We start from the raw sequence: 10,873 nt of genomic DNA, 5'->3' as shown, positions 1-10,873 counted from the left end.
TGATGTTATTCCTGATTGAATAACTTCAGAATCATTATCAGTTATATATATATATATATATATATATATATATATATATATATATATATTATCAGGATTTTAGCTTTGGGCATAATTGCGTTTGAATAAAAATTGGAAATTTCAAAATTTTATGTACAAACTATATGGCAAGATGTGAGGGGATGTATACGCTCACTTTGCCATTTGCGTACTCATATTGACTGTTCAAGAACTGTTTCCTGAAAAATTAGCGAAACTTCAAAATGTCATAACTTCGGAATGACGAACCTTATTTCATTATTTTTCGGATTAACGAACTTGCAGAATTACGAACCTTCGGAATAAAGCCACAAATATTCGGATTAACTAACACCTATGTAAAGTAAATTTGTGTATTTCAAAATAAGAACCTTCGGAATAACGAGCCTCCTAGATAACGAACATCGCCCGTGTTTATGGGAGTTGGGGTCAGGGTGGAAATTCTATATGAGCGAGTTATCAGTGGGGAACTCATGTTAAAATGGATGTGTTTTGGATTGGTGGCGAGCAAATCGTCATTGTTCTTCACTCCTCACACGCACTCCAGGAGAGAAGTGAGGCAAGGAGAGGACTGGGCTAGAGTGACTTCTTCAAGGACAGCCAGGGCGACGGCCCAACTCCCCAGACGATGGATGATGCGGGCAGAGACACCTGTCTGATGACAATTATTGTGTGAAGGACTGGCAGCCGAGATGACGGCATCAACAAGCGCCTGACGCTATCATCCCACATCTCCCCTTAAGCTCCTCCTCCTAGTCCTCTTGCTCTTGTGTCCAAACCTGGGAGGGGGCGCTTAATGTCACTGTGATCTACACGATCTGATCTTAATTACATAATATTGGTTTGTAGATGCCACCTGAGCTGGACATGAGTACGTGCTCTCTTGTATGCGCGTTCCTCCAATTTCTGAGTACACGGCGTTCTCCGTAAGAGTATCAAGACAAGACGTGACAAAATCATTCTGACATGCTTTCAGTTTGAACGTGATTCAATTTTTATAAACAAAACACAAGTAGAACTAGGTTTTACATTCGGGTTTGCCATTTTATTTGTGGTGGCGGTATAGCTTTGATGACGATGAAGATGATGGTAGATATTGGCAGCATCGTTATTGTTACCAGTGTTATTATCATTATCATTGTTACAATCTATATATTACGATCAACATCATCATCATCATCATATTTACTGTTTTCAGTATCATTGCCATCGTCATTACAATCATTATTAGAAGTAAAGCGAGCAGCAGATGTCAGTGATGGCTTACATGCTTAGATGTGGGTCAATATTCCTTTAATGTTATTCAAAAGTTGAAACTACGATGCAAGTACTGCATGCCTTGGAGTCGAGGAGAATCACCGACCATTGAATGAGCACTCGAGGAAGTTTGTTCAATGAAAACAACAGGGTTCATTGAAAATGATGCAGTCAAGATTTTCTATGTTGTGATAAGTGGATACCACTCAATTCCTGGAATGCAACTCCCTCTCCCTCTCCCTACCCCCACCCCCAAAAAGAGATCCCGTATGAACTCTTAAAAAAGCTCTTGACTCAGTTATTAGTTTCTGTACTTGTAGCACAAAGTTGATTTGAAGAGTTCGTATATGAACACTAAAAGACAAGCATATCAAATGAGTATTGTTATTGTTTTTGCTTTTCATAGTACGGTTATTCCTTGTTTTTATGATTTTTTTTTTGTTGATATTTGTATGACCTTTGACGTTTTAACCGATTTGTTTCTCATGTTCTGATGGCCTCCCTGGAAAAAAAAAACACACAAAAACAAAACAAAAAACAGCCTCTCAGCTGACAGAGGGCTTTTTAACTCCGTCACTGAATAAAATGAAAAAAAAAATATGCATTGATAAGAAAATCGAGGACTTAGAAGAACATAGGTACGCATGCAAGCCAAATATTCCCATGATATTTTTCTCATTTTGATATAGAATTCCCCTCCCCATAAACAATCGATATACTGCATTTCCTGGAAATATGGTGGGTTAGGGCGAAGGGCCACAGAAGGAATATCGGAGTTACACGGTACGGTACGGTATCTGGCAAGACCTGATTCTGTCGCTCCAGTTAACTTCCATCTTTAGAATTAAAAAAGAATTAAAAAAAAAGAACACAGAAGATTATTTAGTTAAATAGATTCGCGTGTTTAGCAGGTATATAAGAGAGCAGAATACGTGAACAGTTATAATCATGACAAAATTTGAGTATGATGAATTCATCCAGATGCAAATAGGGAATGTTCGTTATTTTGAAATTCCCCTTACCTACACAGAAGTTCTTTAATCTAAAATGAAACTCCTCCATTCCTAAAATGAAAAGGCTTCGTTGATCCGAACATTTGTGGCGTTACTCCGATGGTTCGTTAATCTGAACATTAAGTAGCGTTATACCGAAGGTTCGGTAATCTGTAAACGAAATAAGGTTCGTCATTTCGAAGGTTCGTTGATCTGTGAAAAAAAAAAGTTTGTTAATCCGAAAAATAAAAAGGTTTGTTGCTTACTAACGAATCTTTGGAATAACGAACTTTCAGAAGAACGAACTTCATTTCATTTGTGGATTAACGGATCTTTGAAATAACAAACCTTCGTCATTTCGAAGTTTCGTTGATCTGTGAAAAAAAGGTTTGTTAATCCGAAAATAAAAAGGTGTGTAGCCTACTAACGAATCTTTGGAATAACAAACTTTCAGAAGAACGAACTTCATTTCATTTGTGGATTAACGGATCTTTTAAATAACAAACCTTTGGAATAACAAACCTTCGGAATAACGAATTATAACCGATGCAAATATCTAAAATTACCTTTTAAAGTGAAATTATATCGTCCAAAACCTACTAACCAATTACAGTTCGCTACATGACAAAAACTGAAACTAATCACAGAAGGGAAAAATTGTAGAAAAATATAAATTAGAACGGCGTTTTTTGTGGTCTTCATAAGCTTCAGAATTCGCTATTTGGTAGAGGGTGATGATCTACCACTAAATCTGAGTATGTATAGGAGTAGTTCTCTTTTGTTTCCCAAGCAATTCCTGTCTTCTAGAATCAATGTTTTATTCCAGACTAAGAATTCTCTAAGTTCCTTTTCTTTTCTTCTTTTTTTTGTCTACATAAAACCAGAACAGTGGCGATAACAATACAAAATTACAAATTCATAACTTTTTTTCTTGTGATGACCAAACTGTAATGTCAAAACACGAAGAATAACGATACAGTTGTGTGTATCATCTTTGTTTGATTGACATGTAATAAGAGTCATTCATATTATAACCTTGTACTCTATCTATGGATTATAAATGACTCTAATGATTGGGATCGATTTATTACTGTCGGACATAGGTTTGAATATTGGAAAAAAAATTATTGTATAATGGGATGATTGTCAGATATTATGAATCATAAAATCTATAATCAAACTTACCGATAGATAAGAGGTAGGTCCTAAATACAGTCAATTTTGTGTTCGTTTACAATATAAATCGTGAAAAAAATGTATATTTGATAAGAAAGTTAAAATTGATATCATTCAATTAGGAATGAAAGCGCAAGTTATGAGCGTTAATCAACATTTTTAACATGCAGCAAATCAGTCTCAGATAACAGTTTATCACGTGCGGTATGCCAAGTATTGGTAAGTTTTGCTCAGTGATCGTTACGTAGCATACAAATTACATATTTTTTTAAACAAAAAATTATGCCACGTTTACCCGTAACCTCCTTCATGCAGCGCTGGATGCAAGGACTGTTGTCTTTGAAGACAGATTTACAGCCTTCCCCTCCTCTCTCAAATACCCTACTGGGAGAAATCAATTATCCATTTACCATTTACATCGTCAAGACGCCATGCCTCTCGTTGGAGAAGAACAGGACTCAAATCCAGAGCATGATATGCTGGGACTTTCCCCGCTGATGCAAAATGGCTTCAATATTTACACATTAATTTTTTCGGTATATGCACTGGAGGGACTAGAAGAATTATACTTTCAATGCACAATAGAAGGAGGGGAAATTCTGGGGGAAATTGTTTGGTGTGAATCTGTTCGATGGGATGAGCAGTATAGCTGGGGAAAGACTCTCTGAATGTCGATAGATCATACAAAGCAATAGCGTCTGCATATCGTGGACACTGGAGAATAGCCATCATCTTTGTCATTTCAAGTAATGACGCTTTAAGTGTGAATAATTCCTTGCATAACCTGTGCTTAGACAGACCAATGTATATAATTCATTGTTATATATATATATATATATATATATATATATATATATATATATATATATATACATACACGTAAGTTGATATTTTGTCATTGAGAATAGGTAAGAATACAATTGGGGTAAAATGTCAGGATGTTGGCGATGAAATTGTCAAGGGTAAAAATGTCAGAGGTAAAATGTCCGGGGAAAAAAATGACAACAGTTAGAAAAAAAAAAACCACGAGAAAATGTCAATGTTGAAAATATCAGGTCAGTGTTAAAAAGAGTCAGAGGTAAAATTGTCAGGGGTAAAATGTCATGTGAAAATGTGTCAGTATATGTCATGGGTTTACATGTAAATGTCAAGGGAAATGTCAAGGGTAAAAACATCAGGGGTGTGTCAGGGGCAAAAGAGTCAGGAGTAAAAATGCCACAGCTAAAAGTCAGGAGTAAATGTAGGCAATAAATATCTTGGGGTAAAATGTCATTGGTAAAGATGTCACAGGTAAAAATATCGGGTAAAATGCAGTGGTAGGAATGTCAAAGGTAAAAAAATTTACATGTATGAATATGAGAGGTAAAATGTCACAGGTATGAATGTCTGTTGTACAGACTTGAGAGGCAATTGTTACGGTTAAAGTAAGTGTTAATATGTAGGTATACTTTGCAGTCAACTTTGAAATAACAAATGTCAAAGATAAAATCAGATAATATGTGAAATCATTCTTGATTAAGAATTTAGGTGCATGACTGCAGAAATTTATGTCTATCAATTATGAAGCAATAATGTATACAGAAAGTTTTGAACAATTCTTAAAATCTATACAGAGCCCCCCCCCCCCCCCCACCTCCTGAGAAATACCATTGTGCCTACTTCCCATTTCAACTTGACAGAACCCTGATTATGGGGTTTAAGATCAGAACTATGTTTTAGGATTATAGTTTAGGGTTTAGTTTAGGTTTCATTTAAGCACTCACATTAAAAACATGCATGATGTGTGACTATATTTGCTTTAAAAAGTAAGCAAACTAAACTAAGAGATATGAACACCCCTGTCCATTGGGTGAAATATTTATTATACCTCTTTGGTGTGTACTTTTCTCTTGACTTTTTTTTTTCATCTCTTTTTGCCTCTTTATGCTTACTCTAGATATTATCACTTCTGGATTTTATTGCTAACGTTTTTACCTTTGGCATTTTTAACACCTGACATTCTTACTACTGATATTTTTACCCCTAACATTTTTACCTGGCATCCATTCCAATAAACTATGAGGGAGGTACTTGCATGTTACATATATCTCGATAGGCAAAATAATTCCCAAATGAGGGAGGCTTTTACATTCTCTTGTTATGCCAGAAAGATATATTTGTAAATGATTTGTAAATGATTTCCAGGAACTTATCCAATTATTTGTGCTTTGCCTTACATAACATTAGAGCATTTTCTGTTTTCTCTGCATGCTGTTTTTACACTTTCAAAGCGTGCTTTAAATTGGACTCAAATTAGGTGCACACACACACACACATAATGGCAAATGCATGCCTGATATGCACCCACTATGGCATATATAAACATGCACATGCACACATGCGAAAAAAAAAAGACATATGCACATACACACACACACACACACACACACACACACACACACACAGCAACAACCTTCACACAGACAATAATCTACCACACACACATACGCTCACTTGCAAAATCTTAACACTCAAACTTCAAGTACACAAACACACACACCCATCAAACTTGTAGAAGCTGCCGACAGAGTCCTGCACAAGGGGCATGTTCCTTACCATTGTATTTTGAAACAGAAATCAAACACAATTTCACAGGAGACTGACAACATTATACAAATAATACACATCAGTGAGGCACTAGTAAAAATTACCCACACGAGGTACCTTTGGAATAGTCTAACATACATGCGGCAATAGAGGAGGGTGTTTGGACTGTTTTGAAAGTACTAAGTGTGGGTAATTATTCTAATGCTTGAACAAAATTACATGTATTATTCATTTTACAAAATGATTTAGCAGATCCTTGTCATTTGGAAAAAAAAAATCATGGCAGCTCTCTTTTGAGTAAACAAAATGAGATCTTGGCAGTTCACTCAAACCTACCATGTGTCGAAACATGAAAGTGTTAATGACCGATTGGTATTCTTCATTATATATCTCATTTGATGAAATCTCACTTCTGATTGGTCCAAAGTGCAGTCAATTGTTTTTGCTATACTGCCTAGCAGTGATCTAGTGTTTGTTTGTTTTTTTCAAGATGCACGTAAAAATATCTTGTGCGCGCATCTTTATTTGCACATTGTGAAACAGCATAATTTTTCAGACCGGCAGAGTGACAACTTCATTTCAATGCCCTAAGTTAGCTTAAACAGCTTAAATCAAGTGGGATGCATTATAAAAACAAATATCTGCTGCTTTTTTCCAGGTCATGGTTAAAACTATGTGCCCCCAGTGATTTCTCAACAATGCTATGGCCCTTGACAAATTCAAGGGTCATAGCACTGTTGAGAAATCACTGCTGGGCACAAACTTTAGACCAAGTCCATTGCAGCAGTCAATAGTTGTATGCTAATGGCAGGTCTTAAGCAAAAATTACTTATTAGGGAAAATAAATGCCTGGTCATGTGAACACTCTCAACTAGTCATTTGATTAGGATCTATTTCATTATTTTTACAAAATGTATTCAATGCTTGAATTTATTAGATTGGAATGTACACATTGTTAAGGTCTACTCTCCTTTTCACACTTTTTTTCACCCATACAGGCTTGGCCTTACACCTATTTAGAAACCATTGTCACTCTTGACAGTCATGAGTTTACAGCACACACACACACACACACACACACACACACACACACACACACACACTCACGCACGCAAATATGCACACACGCATGCACACACACAGACTTAATGTTCATTACCCACTTTCTCAGCATATGACACACTTGTCTTTTACATCATCACAAAGTTCATTATCATGTCAAACATAATAATTATCCAATTCTGTTGTCCATGCATGAAAAGTTTACCAGATGATTCAAGGATCACAATGTCAAAGGTCTAAATGAGGTTAATGTAGTTGACTCTCCACAGAAATTCAGAATGATAATAAACCTCACTACACACAGTTTGTTTTGTTGTGGAACCAGAATACATTTATTGGACTGTGAGCTCGCAAAATAAAAACTCAACTCTCAATAGACAAGAAAAAAAGTAAAGGAGAGATTTTGAGATTCAATTATCTCAAGACTTCTAAAAAAATCCCCCAAAAGTCTATGCTAGGTGAGGAAAAAATAAAACCAAAAAACATCAAATAACTGACCAGTGAAAACCAGTTGAAATGTCTAGCTTTGTGAATAAATATACAACTGGACCTGAAATGGTAGGCTAACATATGTGAGAATCTAATTCTACAAGATCTACTGTAAATGATGTGGAATCACCCCAAGAGTGTGAACAGTAGTCGTGGAATCACTACTTCAAATGCATTGCTTGGAAATGTACTCTGCATCATTCCGACAAACATAGTCATGTAAAATGGGCTTCAAAAGTCTCCCAAACACTTTTCCAATGCATAAAATGAACCAAGAACCAGTTATGATAAAAAAATCAACAAGATTCATAAGTGCATATACAATTAAGATACAAATAGCCATTGCTTAATATCAGTAGTAATAACTTCTCAACACCAAATTCTCTATAGCATGTGGAAAGAACTGCATTGTACACAGATTATACCCAGTTATTCCTCTGTCAACTTTTGGTTTTACATAGCTTACAACTAACAAGTTTTAATATCTCCTCTACATATTTGTTACACTACTACTATAATAGCCAAGTGCTTTGCATCAGAATTCCTTTCGTCTTAATACCTTTCAAATTGAATCGTTTACAATACACCAAAATACACGGATAGCATAAGTTTTTGTGCACTGATTTTCACTGTCTATAGAGCAAGCACAATGCTCACTCTCTTTTTTGTATTAATTTAAACCACTTGCAGTATTATCATACCTATTTACAAGTTTACAAAGTCCTCTAGTGAAGTGTAAATACATCGACTACATAAATAAGATAAACTGACAAAGTCATTTGTAGATAGAAATGTTTACAACCATGACTTTGTAAAATACAGGTGTCTGTAAGAATTAACCTATCTACAGTAACTACGTGTATATTACATCAAAACTAAAAGTCGTGGTGAGACGACAGCTAGACACAGCGCATCACAGCATCGTTTAATTTTTGTGAACCGCCAAAATCCAGTGCTGTTTCAGCACGTGTGGTGCGGCGTGCCGGTTCACAAAAACAAAAAGAGATCATCTACCACTTTTGTTTCCTGCAGTGAAGAGAGCAAGAGAGAGAAACTATGAAAGAAAGTTTTCTAGGCTTGTTTCAATGCTCACGCTTCCCGACTTGTTTTTCTTCAAGCACAGCGGCCAGCAATGACGAGAAGCCACAACTCGGGGGGGACTGCACTCTGATCTGACGAGTCTAAATGTGGGAAGGTTCTTGAAATGCACAGCAAAATGGACGAAACCTCACTGCTTAGGTCCTTTAAGATGGATATGTCACTCTCACATTATATGGAGAGACAGAAAAAAAAAGAACACCCACAGACTGATACCCTGATGACAAAGATTCTTTGCAGGATACTAACTGCTCACTCAAAACTCAAGTTCCCGTTGTAAACTAATAAAGGACATTGAGAAAGCAGGAAATTCTAGGGAATAAAACACTGCCAAAGGCTAACTCTCTCTTGTATTTTTTCTTCACATTCAATAAAAAAAAAACCAACCAACTAAAGCCTTGACTTTCTATACTAGTTGTATTTTTTTTTTCATTTCTTATTTTTGCTTTCGAACTACGTCACCTCCCCATGGAAAACTACAGTTTGACAGGTGTAAATCGTGTGTGTGGATATATATTTATGCACGCGTAAGATGTATGTTTGCTTTGTGTGTGACCTCAAGAAAATCACAGAACAAAATGCATAATTCAGTGTAAATAACTACACATAAATTCCAAACTTGAAACACTTGGTGAGAGCAGTGACTGCAGGAAGGCCTGGTGTCATGTTGCCTGCTCAAAGAAAGAAGTAGCTATTCAGTACTCCACATATTGTTTGACTACAGTGGCCATACTAAAAAGATGGATGCATGCTTTATATAGTTTGAATTATATCTTTTCTCCACTAGCTTTTTACCTTATGCCATTATGAAGAAGAACCAAAACAATGGATGAATGTCTGCATTTTTCTGCCATGACCCCAAAAAATGCATACTTGCCTCTAAATTTTTCTCTCCTTTTTTTTGTGTGTGTGCAAGAATATAAAAGGGGATACTTCTTTCAGCAGATAACTATGTTTCTCTTTTTCCATCTTTATTGATATTACTGCCTGTGCTGTGACAATTAGTATATTTGCATTAATAGAATGAGCATTTCATAAAAAAATCTTGCCAATGTTGTAGATACATTATGTAGTAAAATTGTGGCAAATTTGTTTTCCTCTGCCATAACATAAGTGCCGTGGCCTAATGTAACATGAGGTAATACTCATCGAGCAGTGTTTGTTCTGTCACAGGTCCTCATAATGAAGGACGATTCCTCAGCAAGCTTAGCACCACCGATGGTTTGCAAGGGAACATTTTCCAAGCTGTAAATAATATTGACTTGCTTTGGACTCACAATCTACACACATATTTACCCCATTTCCTGACAATGCACTGTGATGCACACATTCATAATTCTGATGATTTCAGCTGGGGGTCGTGTTTGCACCCCCCTAGCCTACACTGTAGTCATCTCAACATTACACTTTGCCTGAGGAGAGTTTTTCAAGCATCAATGTCATACTACCACTGACTTGCCCTTTGATTTTTTTTTTCCACTGTGACATACGTTAGCCCAATTTCACTTGTATCTTTTCAAGAATATCTCACATCAGCATTCCATTTAAGGGTGGCAGAGATTGCAGTAATAAGATTGCTAGAGTAATGAGAGTTTTTGTGTTTGTGTTTTTGATTTTTTTCTGGGGCAAGACCTCTATGTATTTGTGCATTTATGTGTTCTGGGTTTCTTGTCATACGATGAGACTGACTGTAAAATAGCACTTGTTGTTTTACAGCTCTCTTCCATGACGCACACCACGGATTTAGATTTTCTTTCGCTGTGGCTGTTGTGAAAAGCGCAATGTGTGGTTACACTGAGAGAGTGGTGCGGTAAAACTGCTTTATTTTCTCTTTCTTGTCCCTGTCTATCCTCACAGAGATGTGCGGATGACAAGCTACGGCATAAGATTGAAGTCTGGATGGCATGCCGATCGGACTAGCTGGAGGGCATTGTCATAACAAAGTTAACCAAGAGTAAACTCCCTCGGGCAGGTTTCGTGATGCAGCAAAAACTTGTCGCTGTTAAATCCCACATTCCAATGCAAAGCCTTGCCTCCATCTTACCACATCTAGAACTTCCACTACTCTGCCCCCAACACATGCGCAAAGCATCTTTTGGGCAAACTGTGTGTAGCTTACATGCAACTGAGTCTTCCGCAGCCCATTTTCATTTGAGGAGAAACAACTGATGTGC

This window comes from Diadema antillarum, unplaced genomic scaffold (genome assembly GCF_040938485.1).
Source record: "Diadema antillarum isolate AM-2024a unplaced genomic scaffold, OU_Dant_1.0 seq00000341_RagTag, whole genome shotgun sequence".
In the NCBI taxonomy this organism is placed as follows: Eukaryota; Metazoa; Echinodermata; class Echinoidea; order Diadematoida; family Diadematidae; genus Diadema; species Diadema antillarum.
Note: the sequence above shows the minus strand (reverse complement) of the source record.